Source organism: Pelodiscus sinensis, chromosome 1 (assembly GCF_049634645.1).
Source record: "Pelodiscus sinensis isolate JC-2024 chromosome 1, ASM4963464v1, whole genome shotgun sequence".
NCBI lineage: Eukaryota > Metazoa > Chordata > Testudines > Trionychidae > Pelodiscus > Pelodiscus sinensis.
In genome coordinates this window covers 8,136,695-8,153,377 of record NC_134711.1, presented here as the reverse complement: position 1 = coordinate 8,153,377, position 16,683 = coordinate 8,136,695, and the positions used below count along the sequence as shown (strand labels likewise).

Here is a 16,683-nt window from a genome sequence, read left to right as displayed (position 1 = left end):
ATTTTCAATTGTTTCTTCTCATGACACACAGCAAAATAGCAACCAAGGGGTCATCATCAGACTTGCAGGTAAGGAAATACTGCCGGATCAAGCGCATTGCGTTCATAATGCTCAGCACAGTTTTGAAAAGGAGTGCAGATCCATGTTTACTGATGAAGATGATGGGGGCACAAGTTACCAGGCCTCTTGAAATGTGGTATGAAATGTGCTAGGATGCCCATGGAATAATGAGATGGAGAAAGCTGTCTCATGGGACACTGAACCTGCACCCACAATGCATTGCAAATCTTTCCCTGTGCTAGATGGTGCCTAGTTGGAAAAGTGGAATAGCTAGCCACAACAGAAATGTTCTCTGTGATGATACAAGCATTACTACTGTGGATGTGCTCCACTGACACACGCACAGTGCAGATGTGCAAAAGTGGTTTAATTACAGTGACAGCTGTACATCAACAAACAAGAACAACCATACTGGAGCAAACCAAAAGTCCATTTAACCCAGTGATCTATCTTTTGAAAGTGGTCAATGGCAGATGCTTCAGAGGGAATGAACAGAACAGGTAATCATCAAATGATCTACCAGTGTCCATCTATTAATAACCATTGATAGACCCATCCTTCATGAACTTATCTAGTTCTCAGATCCCTCTAGTTCTCAGGAGGGATAGCTCAGTGGTTTGAACACTAGCCTGCTAAACCCAGGGTTGTGAGTTTAATCCTTGAGGGGGCCATTTAAGGATCTGAGGCAAATCTGTCAGGGATAATATTTGGTCCTGCTGTGAAGGCAGGGGACTGGACTTGATGACCTTGCAAGGTCCCTTCCAGCTCTATGAGATAGGTATATCTACATATTATTATAACTCTTCGCAGGCTGCTTTGGACTTAACTATCTTGAGTAGTTCTGTTATCGGCAAATATTGCACCTCACTGTTTATATTATCTATAAATGATCTGGAAAAAGGGATAATCTAAGTACAGACCTCTGAGGAACACCACTGTTTACCTCTCACCATTCTGAAAACATTACATAACTTAAACTAGCTTAATTTTATAGTGCAGAGAAGCCCATAGGCCTCAATCAGAGTGAGGCAGCTAAATACAAGGTGGAACAGATTGTTAACACATATTTCAAGGGACCATTCAACATGAAGTAGCCTGTTAACACCCCTCCAATCATAGGGAGGAAAGGAAGGGGAACAGGATTGGCTGAGGGTGGAGAGGATTCTTTAGTCAGTTACACTGGCAACAACACTGAAAGAAACAGTACAGTAACTCCTTACTTAACACTGTAGTTATGTTCCTGAAAAATGTGACTTTAAGCAAAACAAGCAGAAAGCAGAGCGGGGCTGGTTGGTGCTCCCTTGCCACCCCAAGTGGATCACACTGTGCTTCCCTGTAATGTCATTTGTGCCCCCATAGAAGGGTGGTGTACCCCATAGTTTGGGTATTTCTGGTCCAGATTTACGTGGTCCTTCCTCAATGCAGAGTGCTGGGCTTGATGACCCCTTGAGTGTCCTTCCAGCCCTACATTTCTATGATTCTGTGATTTTGCAACAGACTATTAAAGGAGTGCAAGCTTTGTGGTGCAGCAAAATGAAAAACATTCTGTACAAACTTATTTAATTTTTCAAATATTAAAAAATGCAGTACAAACTAAAATGGCTTTAATGTTAACCGAAAAAAAATATTAGTACCAGTCTTCAAGGCTGTTTGACACACGGCAGTCATCAATAATTTCTAAACCCATAAATTAGAAACATATTCATCCCTTGACAGAGGAGAAGTAAAACACAATGTGCTCTATGGTTTTAAAGATATTTTAAAATTGACTCAGCAATATATAAGAAACCTCATCCAATCTTTTAATGAGTCTATTATTTTTTGTCTGCCTGATCTGAAACTACGTTCTTTGATATTTAGATGAGTAATGTTGGGTTCTGTTATTACAGTCATGAATCTTCATCAGATTTTATGACTTTTTATGTCAAACAAGATTGTCTTAATACAAACAGTTAAAAACATGTATCTTTAATACTGGATACTGATCAATACCAACAGATCATTTAAATGAGACTCAATGGCAAGGCTTGACGTCTATAAACACCAACAAACTACCTTAATGTTTCTTGATCATAGCAAAAACAACGAACAGGCTAAATCATAAACATTCAAAATACACCAAGTAACAAAGTACTTGTAAATCTATTCCACACAACATTAAGGACTGGTCTACAATTACAAGCTTTGCGAGCAAGCTATGTCAGTTGTATTACTATGATGTGGTGTCTTCTCCAAACCTTGGGCTCTTAGGGTATGTCTACACTACCCTCCTAGTTCGAACTAGGAGGGTAATGTAGGCATACCGCACTTGCAAATGAAGCCCGGGATTTGAATTTCCCGGGCTTCATTTGCATAAGCGGGGAGCCGCCATTTTTAAAACCCCGCTGGTTCGAACTAGGCTTCCTATTCCGAACTACCGGTACACCTCGTGGAACATCTAGTTCAGTGGTGTCACAGGGCTCAACTCACGGCCCGTGGGTGGGAACCAAAACAAAAAAGTAGTCAATATAATGGTCTTCTGTTGATATGTGTTTTAGTAGTTAAATTCCAGGACTGTCATTGCTCATTTAAAGTGCTGTCATATGGGTGGAAATTGGATAAATATTGCATTTTATTAATATCAGCAGAATTATTTTAAATAGGACCTGTGTGTTATGTAATCTTGCCTTAATCTTTGTTTTCATACTCATCAGTGTGAAAAAAGCTATTTGCATATATTTGCATATATATGCAACCACACTTAAGTTGCGGCCCTCGGCATGTGCTGTGAGTATCATTATGGTCCCCGGAGCTTCCAAAGTTGAGTAGCCCTGATCTAGTCCAATGCCAACTAAATCATCCCAGCCAGGGCTTTGTCAAGCCTTGCCTTCAAAATCTCTAAGGATGGAGATCCCACCACCTCCGTAGGTAACCCATTCCAGTGCTTCACCACCTTCCTAGTGAAACAGATTTTCCTAATATCCAATCTAGACCTTTTACTCTGCAACTTAGCATCATTATTCCTTGTTCTGTCATCTACCACCACTGAAAACAGCCTGGCTCCATCCTGTTTTGAACCCCCCTTCAGTTAATTGAAGGCTGCTATCAACTCCCTCTCATTCTTCTCTTCTGAAGATTAAATAAGCCCAGTTCTCTTAGCCTAAGTCCTGTGCCAACTCCTAATCATGTTTGTTGCCCTCTGCTGGACTCTCTCCAGTTTGTCCACATCCCTTCTGTAGTGTGTGTGGGGCTGGGGGTGGGGGTGGGGAAGAAACTGGATGGAATACTCCAGATATGGCCTCACCAGTGCTGAACAGAAGGGGAAAATCACTTCCCTTGATCTTGTGGAAATGCTCCTACTAATACAGCCCAATATGCCATTAGCATTCTTGGCAACAAAGGCATACTGTTGACTCATTCAGCTTCTTGTCCATTGTCCCCAGGTCCTTTTCTGCAGAACTGCCACTTAGCCAGTCAGTCCCCAGCCTGTAGCAACAGATGGGATCCTTCCATTCTAAGTGCAGGACTCTGCATTTGTCCTTGTTAAACATCATCAGATTTCTTTTTGCCCAATACTCCAAATTTGTGTAGGTCACTCTGGACCTTATACTTATCCTCCAATATATCTTCCTCTCCTCCCTTCTTAGTGTCCCCTGTGAACTTGCTGAGGGTACAATCCAATCCATCATTTAGATCATTAAAGAAGTTGCTGAATAAAAGCAGTTCCAGGACCAACCCCTGGCACATTCTGCTTGATTCCAGCTGCCAATCAGACATCAAACTGTTGATCACAACCTATTGAGTCCAACAATCTAGCCCATGGCTACTCAACTTTGGAAGCCCTGGGAGCCACAATGATACTCACAGCACATGCTGAGGGCCACAACTTACATGCAAATATATATGCAAATAGCTTCTTTCACACTGATGTGCATGAATACAACGATTAAGGGAAGACTACACAACACATAGGCCTCATTTAAGTCAGTTCTACTGATATTAAAATTCAATATTTACCTGATTTCCACCCATATGACAGCACTTTTAATGAGCAATGACAGTCCTGGAATTTAACTACTAAAACACTTATCAACAGAAGACCATTATATTGACTACTTTTTTGTTTTGGCTCCCACCCACGGGCCGTGTGTTGAGCCCTGTGACACGACTGAACTAGATGGTCAAAGGGATTGTTTCTGATAGTATAAACTGCATCTGCACTAGGAAGGTTTAATAGTATATCTCCATCTATATAGATACACCATATCATCTTTTAAATACAGACAAGAACTCAGTATTAATCAGTGACATCTAATTCCAAAGCACAATCCTGAAACCAGGAGGGCTATTCCAATTTTGGTTATGGGGATCAACTTTAACAAGATTCCAGCGGCTACTTAGACACTTGAAAACTCTAGCTTTTTGATAAATAATTTAGCCATTTAAGCTGACAGTAGCCCTGTATCTAATTCCTAAATAACAGAAAGGAAATTAAATAAATATTATATTTATTCAGCTCTAATAATATGTTCTGACATCTTGTGGCAAATCACTTAAGGGACACTGTTATATTTAAAATTTTAAATGTATATTCTTACTTTGTTGCTAACTCTGCAAAGAGAGAGACCTTGTCAGGATTTGTGGGTTCTATCTCAGCTCTGGGTGGGTACTGGGGTTCAGGAAAGAGAGGGCAGATAACACCTAGTTAGATACCTGCTCACCCGGGCTATTTGAGGGATCTATCTTCCTTTAACTTATCTTGTTCTTATCTCTCATATAGTTTTGGCCTTTACAACAACCCCTCCTAAAGAGTATCATAGGTTGACTATGAAGAAATATTTTGTTTTAAATCTACTGCCTATTAATTTCATCAAGTGACTCCTAATTTTTGTGTTATGTAAAGGAGTAAATAACATATACTTATTTGGTTTTTCCATAACATTCATGATTTGATAGACCTCTACACTATTGCTTCTTAGTCATCTTTCTACAAGCTGAAAAGTCCCAGTCTTTTTAACTTTTCCTCATATGAAAGGTGTTCAATATACATAATCTTTCTGTTGCCCTTCCGTATACCATTTCCAAATCCAATATGTGGGCATACCATGGATTTATATAGAGCCAATATAATATTTTCTAGTTTATTATCTATCCATGTCCCTTTTCTAATAAGTCCTAATATTTTGTTAGCTTTTTTGATTGACACTGTACATGGAACAGATGTTTTCAGAGAGCTTTCCAAGATCTCCTTATAAGCTAATTTAGAGTCATCATTTTGTATGTATAGTTGGGATTTTGTTTGCCATGTGCATTAATTTGCATTTAACAACATTGAATTTCATCTGCTATTGTTTTGCCCAGTCACCCAGTTTTGTGAAATCCTTTTGTAACTCTTCATAGTCTACTTGGACTTAACTATAGAGTAATTTTGTATCATATGCAAATTTTGCCACTTGACTGTTTACCCCTTTTCCAGATCATGTATGAGTATATTGAACAGCACTAGTTGCAGTACAGACCCCAAGGGACCCAACTACTTATCTCTCTCTATTCTCACCATTTATTTTTTACACATTATTTACTTTCTTTTATCTGGAGAGTCTAGCAAAGCTTTCAGGATCATCTTTAATTTATTTTAATTACAAGCCTTTTGTTATCTTAATGATACTCCTGAGGTCTGTTTATAAACAAACTCCCTGACCCAAAGCCTATGCTGTTCCCAGCTTTCAAACTCATCACATATCACAGGGAAGATGTATTGCAGTTAAGAGCTCTGTCTGGGATTACGGTAAGTAGAAATCAGATATAAAATTCAGGAGGGTGCTAGAGTTCCCCCCCCCCCCCCAGCCTACCCAAATGATGCCCTTGCCTGAATTATATCACACATGATTATAAAGGTGTGAAAAGAGCCATAAATGCTGGTGATATTTTTTGTAGTGGGGGTGGATAAAGCAAAAAAAAAAAAAAAAATTCTCAGACAGCCTTTTCACTTCAACATGATATACCCACACAGAGGATCTCTGCAAAAAAGTGCAGGGAAAGAATGGACATATCTTGTGAGCCTGCACTGAAATCACAGATCCTGAAACCAAAACGGCTATAGGAACCAACCAGCAGACTGAATCTGCTATTCCCAATTTACCCTGTTGGAGATATGGCAAAGAAACAATGTTGACTTCTTAACAATAAACATAGATAGTTTTATGTTTTATGCAACAGAAACTTGCGTGATTTTCACTGACTCACTTTTTTGTTTATGCTGTTTCTTTCAGTGTGTCACAGTCATAGTTTTCTTTCTGCAAAACAATGAACAAAACCAAAAAGACAGGTTGTTAGAAAAGCATTTACCAAAACAAGTTCTATTTACATTATTATTTGATATTTGCCCCCTTCCTTATTATTGATTTTGGATGTTTACTTATACTGTGCACCAGAAAATTATTCCATCACTAATTTCTTATTAAATGAATGATTTTGTAGATAAAGCAGGAATCAATTCTATCAGGATGGACCGTGAAAAGTATTTAGCAATTTCAGCATAACACTTAGAATATCCCAAATTTTATTCCAGATTTTGCCAAAACATGTTGTGTGGCCAGGGCCAGGTGACTTCCTTTCTCTATTCTTTAATTTCTCAGTATAAAATGGAAAGAATACACCCTATTTCACAGGGATTGTCTGTAAAGGACTCTGAAGATATAAACTGATATATAAAATCCCAAGTATAATTATCGATTGATTATCCCTTGCAAAAAGAATCATATTATCTCCTCTTGCCAATTCAAATTCCTTGTTTATCCAGAGCAGATACAGCACTAATAGCAACAGCAAAATTTTCCCCACACTACTCCACTAATGTGCCTCAGTACCAACTTGTTGGGATTATTCTATAAGAGAGTTTTTCAGTTTTCAGCAGTTTAATCATGGGTCTTTGCTGATACTCCTAACAAGGGTGCCTCTTGAGGGGAGGTGATTTGGACACTTATACTGAGATAAGTAACATGCTTCAGATGGTATTGACTTCTGATCATTACTGGCCAGGACCAGATCTCAACCAGAAATCTAAAACTAAAAGTCTGTATCCCCAACATTGTTTCCTTTTAACCATGCAGCAATAATCAAACCTCTGGCACATACACAAAATCTTAACTCTCTAAAGACTCATGGGATTCTTGTAAAGAATTATGCAAAGCAAGGGAGTTGCATGCATGCATCACATTAACCAATAACAAAAGAATAACAAGCACAACTTTCATTATAGAGAGCCAGACTGGTGGAAATGCTTCCCACATCCCTCACTCACAATACTGTACTCGTCAAAGAGCGTAAATGTATTTGTAAAATCTGACAAGTACAAAGTAATGCACATTAGAAAAAATAATCCCCTATATAAATAAAAATGGACTCTAAATTCGTTATTATCACTAAAGTAGATTGTGTCACCATGGACAGTTCTCTGAAAACTTTAGATCAATGCACAGCAGCAGTCAGAAGGGCTCACAGAATGTTAGGGACTATTAGGAAAGGGATAGAAAATAGAAAATATAATGCCACTATGTAAATTCTCAGCAAACCCACACCTTGAATACTGTATACAATTTTGGTTTCCCCATCTCCAAAAAGGATACAGTGGAACTAGAAAAGGTTCAGAGAAGGGCAATAAAGATGATTAAGCATATGGAACAGCTTCCATACCAGGAGAGACCAAAAATAGGACGTTCAGTGGGATATAATAGAGGCCTACATAATCACGAATGGTATGGAAATTTGAGAAGTGTTAGTTACCCAAAAACCATGGGTCATCCAATTAAATTAACTAGCATTGGGGTTAGTTAGTACAAATAAAAGGAAATACTTTTTCACAAAATGCATAATTTACTTGTGGAACTCATTGCCATGGGATACTATGATATTCAGAAGCATAAATGGGTTCAAAATAGGGATGTAAAATCCTGTTTAATCGGCTAACCAGTTAAATGTGTTCTTTTAACCGGTTAAACAATTAAAGGGGAAATGGGCGGGGCAGGTTCCCAATGGACCAGGGTTGCTCAAGCCAGGCCAGAGCACGCAAGCACACCATTTTGAGAGGTTAGTGGGGACAGCAGCCTTGCACCCCGGGACTCAGCTTGCTTTTCATTCCATTCCCCAGACACTAAGGGAATGAGGGGAAAGTATTTGCATTCCGTGTATGCCTCTCACACCGGGCTGGTGAGCTCCCTTCACCACCAGCCAGGTGTGAGAGGCATGCACGGAATGCAAGTACTATCCCTCACTCCCTGATAGTCCGGGGAACGGGATGAAAAGCAAGCACATAGCTCTTGCTACCCCCCTCCACCCCCAACCCTCCTGAAATGGTGCCCTTGGGAGCACCCCATTCACAGCAAGTTCTGTGGGGCTAGAGCAGCCCCTGACTACAGTGGGCAATGAGCTACTCCAGCCCCCACTGGTTAACTTTTCACATACCTAGTTCAAAAAAGAACAAGGTAAGTTCATAGAGGGTAGGTCCAACAATAGCTACTAGCCAAAACAGTCAAGGATGTAACTCCAAGCTTGGGGAGATTCTAAACTTCTGAATGCTAGAACCAGGGAGGGAAAGACAAGGATGGATCTCTCCTGAATTGGACCTGGATGCAGGGCAGTGGAGTTCAAACTGCTGACCAGAGTGGTCAGGATGGACACTGTGGAACATCTCATAGAGGCCACAAACCGTGACATAACCAAGCACAAGGTCTATACTGAGACTTTGTCTATATATCTTTGCTGCAAAAAGCTCTCCTACGCCTCTCGTTGAGATCTTTTTATTTTGTTGCAAAGCAGGAGAGCTTTGTCGATGGGAGGAACATTGTATATACACCTTCACTATGTAGTTGACAAAACCTGACTTTTGTCACTAAAACTGTAGTGTAGACAAATACTGAGAGTGAGATTTGGTTCTGTCTTCTATCACAGATTTTATAAACTCACTTCTTCTGGGCATTATTTAGATAGCAAGTGCATTTTTATGAATAATCTGTATGAGAATATTGTGATTTGAGGAATTGGGACCAGATAGAGAAGTTATTCCATGCAAAGGGCAGCATGGAAAAATGAGGGGGGACCGGTAAAAAAGTATGCAGCAGGCACAGGCCATGTGACTTCCTCCCCATGCAATCTGGGGAGGGCTGGGACAATGCCCCCTCCGCCTCAGCCCTCTCCCTTTCCCATCTCTTCCCTGCCCCTGCCCTGCCGCCACCCAGCCTCTTCTGCAAGTCCCCTCCCCTAATGATGCAGCCTAGGGGTCTAGTGTGGATCTGGTGCCTGGAGCAAGGGTCTGGTCCTCTCCGCACTCACTGGCAGAGGCAGAGGAAAGTGGAGTGACGTGGCTCTGCTTTCCAGCTGCTAGACATGTAACTCCACTTCCTGCCAATGAGTGCAGAGAGGGGGAAGTCCTGCCACGCTCGAGTGATGTGCCAGCAGCCGAGGAGCAGAGCCATGTTGCTCCGCTTCCTCCTGCGACTGCCAGTGAGTGCAGGGGAGCCTGACCCCTGCTGCAGGTGCCAGCCCTTCTCCCTTCCCTTCCCGCTAGTCCACCAAGATGCCCAGAGGTTCAGATCCCTTGCTCCTCAAACTCTCAGCATTTGGGAGCACATGCCCCCTTGCACCTCCCTGATGAGTCACCACTAGGAACAATCATGAATGCTATTAAGTCCATATTTACCTACAGAAAGGATTTTAACTCCTCACAACTATTACAAGATGTTTAGAATATATCCGTCAAAGGTGAAGTTTTCAGTTACTATATGTTCACATGACAAAGTAACAGAGTGCTTACATGCCAAAACAGCAGTCACTTTAGTCAAACCACTGGTACAAACTCCAGTATCCAGCTTTTACTGGACCAATAACTGTTACATCAGAGGAAGGTAAGCACCTGATCAATACATCGGGCAACTGTGCAGTGCTTTGCAAGGGGGAAAATGTCTTCCTGAATCATGCAGCAATGATATCATATTTTAAAGGATCACTTTTACTCTTTATCACGGCATGAATAAAAACAGATTGTCACTGGGCATAAAAGTTCTCATAAAAGGGACACTTTGAAATCCAGTGTAGGGATGTTAACAGTTAACCAGTCACCTGGGGCCAACTCGGGGGTTTAAGCCAACTCCCCAGAAACATCAGCTCCTGCCTCCCCCCCACACTTTGCTGCCTCTAATATTGAGGCAGCAAGGGAGGGATGTGTGCAGTCGTCAGGATTTACGATAAGCCCAGGTTTACTGGTTAATCGTGTAGCCATATACACAATGACATCCCTAGATACCTGGTTTTAACACAGAACATTCCTTTCAATTAGAGACACAATGTGTAGCAAACATATACTGCCTTTTAAATTTACAGTATACACAGTCAACATTCATTTTTTCAGGTATTTGGTGTCTTTGTAAGAAAATACTTTATTTTAAAGTGACCTATCTATAGGTCCTTTTATTTAAAAGAAATACAGTGCTAGTGAAAGACAAATGAATTGACTGCACTGAAACAGAAGTTTTCTATTTTGCCAGGAGTATAAAATAAATAGCAGTGTAAGCTTTGGGCACACATAATGCCCCCATTATTGTGATTCAGCTCTAAACCAAGGAGGAAAACAGTACCAGCCAATTGGGAGACTGCATGGAGCCCTGTCTTTAGAAGGGGCTAGGAATACTTCCCTCTCAGTGCACACCTCCCACACTTAAGGGTCTGTTGTGAGCTGCATGCGGCTCACAGCCCATTTGTTTATAGCCCATGGTGTGGTTTGGGTTTACGCAGGACTCAATATGTGGCCTCTGGGTGGGATCCTTTGAACATGGCCTCCAGCTCCACAACAATGAGATGTCTCCCAGGCAGGGTGAGCATTGAAAGACACAAGCAGACGGGCTGGCTGGAACAGATGAGTACAGAGTGTTGGTGTTTCTAGCCCCCAGAGAGGAGGTGCTGGGAGTGCTGGGGCACTGTGTGAAAGAAGATATTTGCATATATATTTGCACGTATATGCAATCACAATTAAGTAGCAGCCCTCGGCATGTGCTATGGGCATCGTGGTCCCCGGAACTTCCAAAGTTGAGTAGCCCTGTTCTAAACTGTACATAAATAACTGCCTGTATTTCAAAACAGCTTTGTTCTCTTGATTAAGGGATGTCCAAAGTGCAACCAAGAAAAGCATATAAGCAATGCCCTTCAGACATACATTTCACCCTAAGTCTTGCAATGGCACTAAAAATTAGGATGACTGCATCAATAAGTCATGGGCATGAACATGTAGCTATGCTCACCAACCCTCCTCTTGGCTGGACAGGGCCTGGGGTTGAGGCCACCTAGCCCTGGCCCTTCCCACCCACACCAGGTGGGTGCAAGGCCAACCCAGCCTCAGCTCTTCCCCCCTGGGCCCAGTTCTTGGGCCCCCCATCTGGCCCCAGTTCATCCCCCTCCCCCCAGCTGCCAGGAAGGTCCAAGCCAAGGCCACACTCTCCTGCCTGCACCAGAAAGGGCCACGCTCAGGTACTTCCCCTCTCCTGCTGCCAGGGAGAGTCCGAGGCCATTCTGGCTCTTCCCCCTGCCCCCGGTCAGGACCCGACCCCAAGGCCACCCTGGCTCTTTCCCATCCCGATCTGTTGCCCTTCCCACTCTGGCTCTTTGCATTCCCCCACCCCACCGCTGGGGAGGTGGGCCATGGCGAGGTGGTGCCCAACTCTCCCCGCTCCCGGCCACCGAGGGTTGTCGGTGGATGGGCTGAAGCCACACTAGACTTGGGTTTTCCCAACAGCCCTGGTTTTCCATCTGGTCCACCAGGAAGGGCAGGGCCGAGTTTTCCCCTGGCTCACCAGGGGGGAACAGACCCAAGTTGTGTAAGGCCCAGTTTTCCCTCCGACCTACTGGGAGGGACCAAGCTGCACTGGGCCCAGTTTTCCCTCTGGTCGCTGGGAAGGGGAGGGGAGAGGCTATCCCTAGCCCTCCACATGGGCCCTGGGAAGGCCCAAGTTAGGGTTGGGTAAGCCTTGTTCCTGTAGGACAAAGAATGACATGATGATATCACTCTGTCGTCCTACAGGAAAATATTTTTTATATAGAGAGAGAGATGGAATAATGGAAGTCTTCATTGTTTAAATAAACAATCCAGTGTGCAACTACAAAGCTAGTAAAAAGCAATTTCAATAAAGAAATCCAATCAGAATCTAAGTCCAATGCTTTATGCAAAAGGCAGGCAATGTGCATGATAACTAAGGCAATTTCCTGGACAAATATTACTGAATGAAGATGAAGATCTTTGGAGCTCACTGTACTGAAAGTGAAAATCCTTATGCATTACTGTGAGATTGAGATAGTATGTAACTTCTCTACGAGATGTGACTAATGTACACCTTGGGAAGAGTTATGAGTTTCAAAACGACCCTCTGAAACAGTGTGCTAAACAAAGTTAAGTGAGATACCTAAGAAAAGGGGGAAGGGAAAGCAGCAATGTCTCACTTCAGGACTCGATGCTTTTGAAGCTGCCCCCTGAGGAGAAACCCACTGTCTGGTTGATAACCTGTTGTGCGAGGACAAGACTATAGGTCCACATTCTCAGATTCACAGATGCAGGCATGTGTGGGCAGTGAGTGAAACAATGGCTTGGGGAGGCAAGCCCCCCACTCCCAGCCCTGCTCCTTCTCCACTCACCAGAGCCCAGCCTGCCCCCACTGTGGTCACTGCTGGCCCCTCCCATGTAGCTTCTGGCCCTTGCCCCCTGCCCTAGGGTAGCACTGTCAGCTTCCCCTAGCCCTGGAGCTCCAAAGAGCGGGCAGGCAGTGCATCCACAGCCTGCCCTCGAGCTCTGAAGAGCTGAGAGGTGGCACAGATACAGCCTTCCCTGGCGTTGCAGCTGTTGAAAGCTGGCTGGCAGGCATAGCAAGAGGAGGCTGCGTCCATGCTGCCCATACCCCCGACCAGCAAACTTCAGCCCTGCAGCCAAGTCGCCATCCCCAGTGCTGGATGGTCAGGCATCACAGCCCCTGGCCTGCCACTCTGGCATCACAACAGTAGGCTGGGGGAGAGGTTCATGAGTGGGACCAGGTGAAGTAATTTGGGAAGGCATTGCTTTACCCTGCCTATGATACCCTCTGCCCATGCAGGCATGCCTGCTCTGAGCTAACAACTGCCATGAACTTGTAACCCCAGAAAAAGCAATAACAATACTGAATACTGTTTTTAATCTAACTAAATGAGACTGAAGCATGTTTCATAAATTCCTTTTAGAAACCTACACCTAAGTTACATTAATTATGCACATACTGTGAACCTGTGTTGAACCAGATCGTCAGCAGGTGTGAACTGACATCGTTCCATTATAATCAATGTAGATATAGGCTACGTCTACATTGTCATGATCTTGCACAAATACTCTTTAATGCAAGAGTTTTTGCGTTAGAGTATTTGCACAAGACAGCGTCTACACTGGCATGTGCCTTTGCACAAAGATGTGCTTTTGTGCAAGAGCATCCATGCCAGTGTAGACACTCTCTTGCGCAAGAAATTCATGTTGCCCGTCTACACTGGCCTCTTGCGCAAGAAGAGCTGTGCAAGAGGGCTTATTCCTGAGCGAGAGCATCATAGTTCTTGGGCAAGAAGCACTGATTTCACACATTAGAACGTCTGTGTTCTTGCGCAAGAACTCCCCACCAGTGTAGACAAGCAGCAAGTTTTTGCGCAAAATCATGCCAATGTAGACACAGCCATACAGTATTAGTTAAGGATCCAGCCATTATTAACACTAAACACATTGTCACAGCATAAGTAGAAAAAAAACACCTAAAAAGCAGGTGTCACAGTTCCATAGCAAATTGTACCTTTGGCTCCCTTATTCAGCCTCCCTCTAGACACCGCTTCAAGTAACAGACCTAGCAGCTGAACTTTTTCCTGATGCACTCTACTTTCAGATTGTGTCTCCTGGCTTCCATACCCTTGGTTATCAACCATGTGTCTGCAGCAAGTCTCACTGGATTGGCCTCCACTATAGACTTCCCTTCAGAAGCTGTGAATGGAATTTATATTTAGTGCTACTAAACAGCTTCTTCAAAACAAAATATTACTTAATTATCCATAGGAACATAGAACAAGATTAAAGTAACAAAAAGCTACACATTATCTTATATATGCTTATGCCTTCAAGATCTAGCTAGGCCTAACTTATCCTAGTATGTTTGCTCTTTTGAGGACAAGGTTATAGTCTAATCAAATGTGAATCTGCACATTTCCATACCCATCTTCCCACACACACTTTCAACCCCCAGGCTCTTTTCCCCATTTCTGGTCTCTCCCTTGCTACACACCTTGGCTATGTCTAGACTGGCCCCTTCTCCGGAAGAGGCATGCAAAGCAGGCAAATCAGAATAGGGAAATCCGCGGGGGATTTAAATATCCCCCGCGGGATTTAAATAAACATGGACGCTGCTTTTTTTCCGGCTTGGGGAAAAGCCGGAAAAGAGCGTCTAGATTGGCGCGATCCTCCGGAATAAAGCCCTTTTGCTGGCAAGTAGGAATAAGAGATCCTCCGGAAAAGGGCTTTATTGCAGAGGATCGCGCCAGTCTAGACGCTCTTTTCCGGCTTTTCCCCAAGCCGGAAAAAAAGCGGCGGCCATGTTTATTTAAATCCCGCGGGGGATATTTAAATCCCCTGCGGATTTCCCTATTCTGACTTGCCTGCTTTGCATGTCTATTCCATCTTATGTGGCCAGTCTAGACATAGCCCTCGTTTCTTTTTTTAATTTCTAAAACTTTGTCTTCCTGTCCTGTCATTTTCCCATTTCCAACCCTCTGTGGACAGGGTACAGAGGTCTGTTTAACTATTAATGTCTCTGCCCGTGGCTCCCATTATCCCAGCAAGGCAATTACTTATAGCCTATCAATTCAGGGACACACACATCTAGATGCTACACTCCCTCTCCTAAACACAGGGATGAGACAAGTACACTGTACACCAAAAGACATCATTAAGAGTATAATCATATAAAGATGTCATAAAATAAAACTGAAATTTGTAAGTTCAGTTTCCAAAACTGTTAAAGTAGGAGAGCTGGGCTATTCTCATACTGAAATAAGACTCTCTTAAACCTAGTAATTCATACTCTGATTTATGTCTAGGTGCTACATTCAACAGAAAATGAAGAGAACCCAATATGAGTGACTTGCAAATCTGAACAGGAACAGACATAACACTACTAGCAATCTAACCAAATGTGCTTTAATACTGTGTTAGTGTTAAAGGACTAATAAAAAACACATAAATATACAAAAAAAAATCCTGAAAATGAAATCAAAGTACCATTTAGATACATTTTGTTTTGACAGATGGGCTAGATCAAGGTAATGAATGTACCAAGAACCAAAAAGCTGCATAGGCCTTTTACAGATAATCCTTAAGAAGCCTATGCAGCTTCCAGATAAAAACTAGTTTCTCCCTGTCTTGTGATAAACAAAAGATTCCCAGGCCAGTTCTGTGACCTAGCTAGCCATCAGAATATGCTGCCTCCAAAATGATCGGTACAATATTTTAAAAATTAGGGTTGCCAGATGGTTTAACAAAAAATACCGAAGCCCCTCACTCCCCCCAAAAAAACACCGGGAATTTTTTTTCAAGGGGGGGAAAAAAGGGAGGAGGCCAAAGTTAAGCATAAAAAAAATTTTTTTTTAAAAGGAGGCTGCCCCTTTAAGATGGCTGCCATCTTAAGTGCCATTTTTAAAACCCTGCAGCTCTCAACTTGGTAAACACAGGGAAGCAGGGGCCAAGGGGGATGGAGGAGCCGGCGTGGGCCATTTGTGGGAGGGCACAGGAGCGGCTTCGCAAGCCGAGCTTTTGGGTTGGCCACGGCTGGTGTTGAGGGAGGCATCACGTGGCCAGCTCCCAGGTGTCTGCTGGTCATGTGGGCCAGAGCAGCGTGTGCTCCGATCCCACCTCAGCCCGGCGGCCCCCTAGCATGGTGCCCAGCAAGTGCCCGCTCCTGTCAGCTTCGCTACACCTCTGTGGCGTTCCTCACTCCCCCGCCAGACGTGACAGGGGAAAGTTGTCCCCACCGGGCTTCTGTCCAAGGGAAACATGAAATGTCTGGTATTTCCTATGTCCAGTATTTCCTGTGGTATTTACTGGACGGAGCCTGCAAATACTGGACACCTGGCAACCCTATTAAAAATACATGCAGATCAGGTGACTCAGAGCCTGGACTCCTAGGTTCTATTCCTTGACCTGCCATTGACTTATTGTGATTGTCGATTAATCTCACTGTAGCACAACATGTCTTTTTGTAAGATATTATAAGATGGGTACAATAGTATTTACCTAGCACTCCAGGGATGTTGTGAGGCTCCATCAAAAAAAAGTTGCAAACTACTTTGAGATTCTTGGATGAGAGGTACTATACTGTTGGTTATTCTCATAATAATAAGTGCAGGCAATAAGGAAACTCAAGTATTCTACCTCTACACAACAGAATTTTAAGGCTTCCAAATCATTCTTCCTGACTTTGCTTCAACAGAAAATGAATCATTCAGGTGCAACTTATCAGCGTGTTCAGTCACACAGAGGAGGTCTGAAGAAGATTTAGTTTGGAGAAACCATACATTCTTCTCTGAGCATTCTTAATGCAAATACAGACC

At 43.0% G+C, this 16,683-nt stretch overlaps 1 protein-coding gene across 13 annotated transcripts in view; it reads right to left on the bottom strand.

Annotated features, from left to right (window-relative positions):
- Positions 1–16,683, bottom strand: part of LOC112545341 (uncharacterized) — a 292,857-nt gene that overhangs the window by 145,789 nt on the left and 130,385 nt on the right. For all 13 annotated transcript variants that reach the window (XR_012903086.1, XR_012903084.1, XR_012903083.1 and 10 more), the window contains one exon: positions 6,286–6,335. The gene's annotated coding sequence lies outside the window, so the exon portion shown is untranslated. The remainder of the gene's footprint in view (positions 1–6,285; positions 6,336–16,683) is intronic.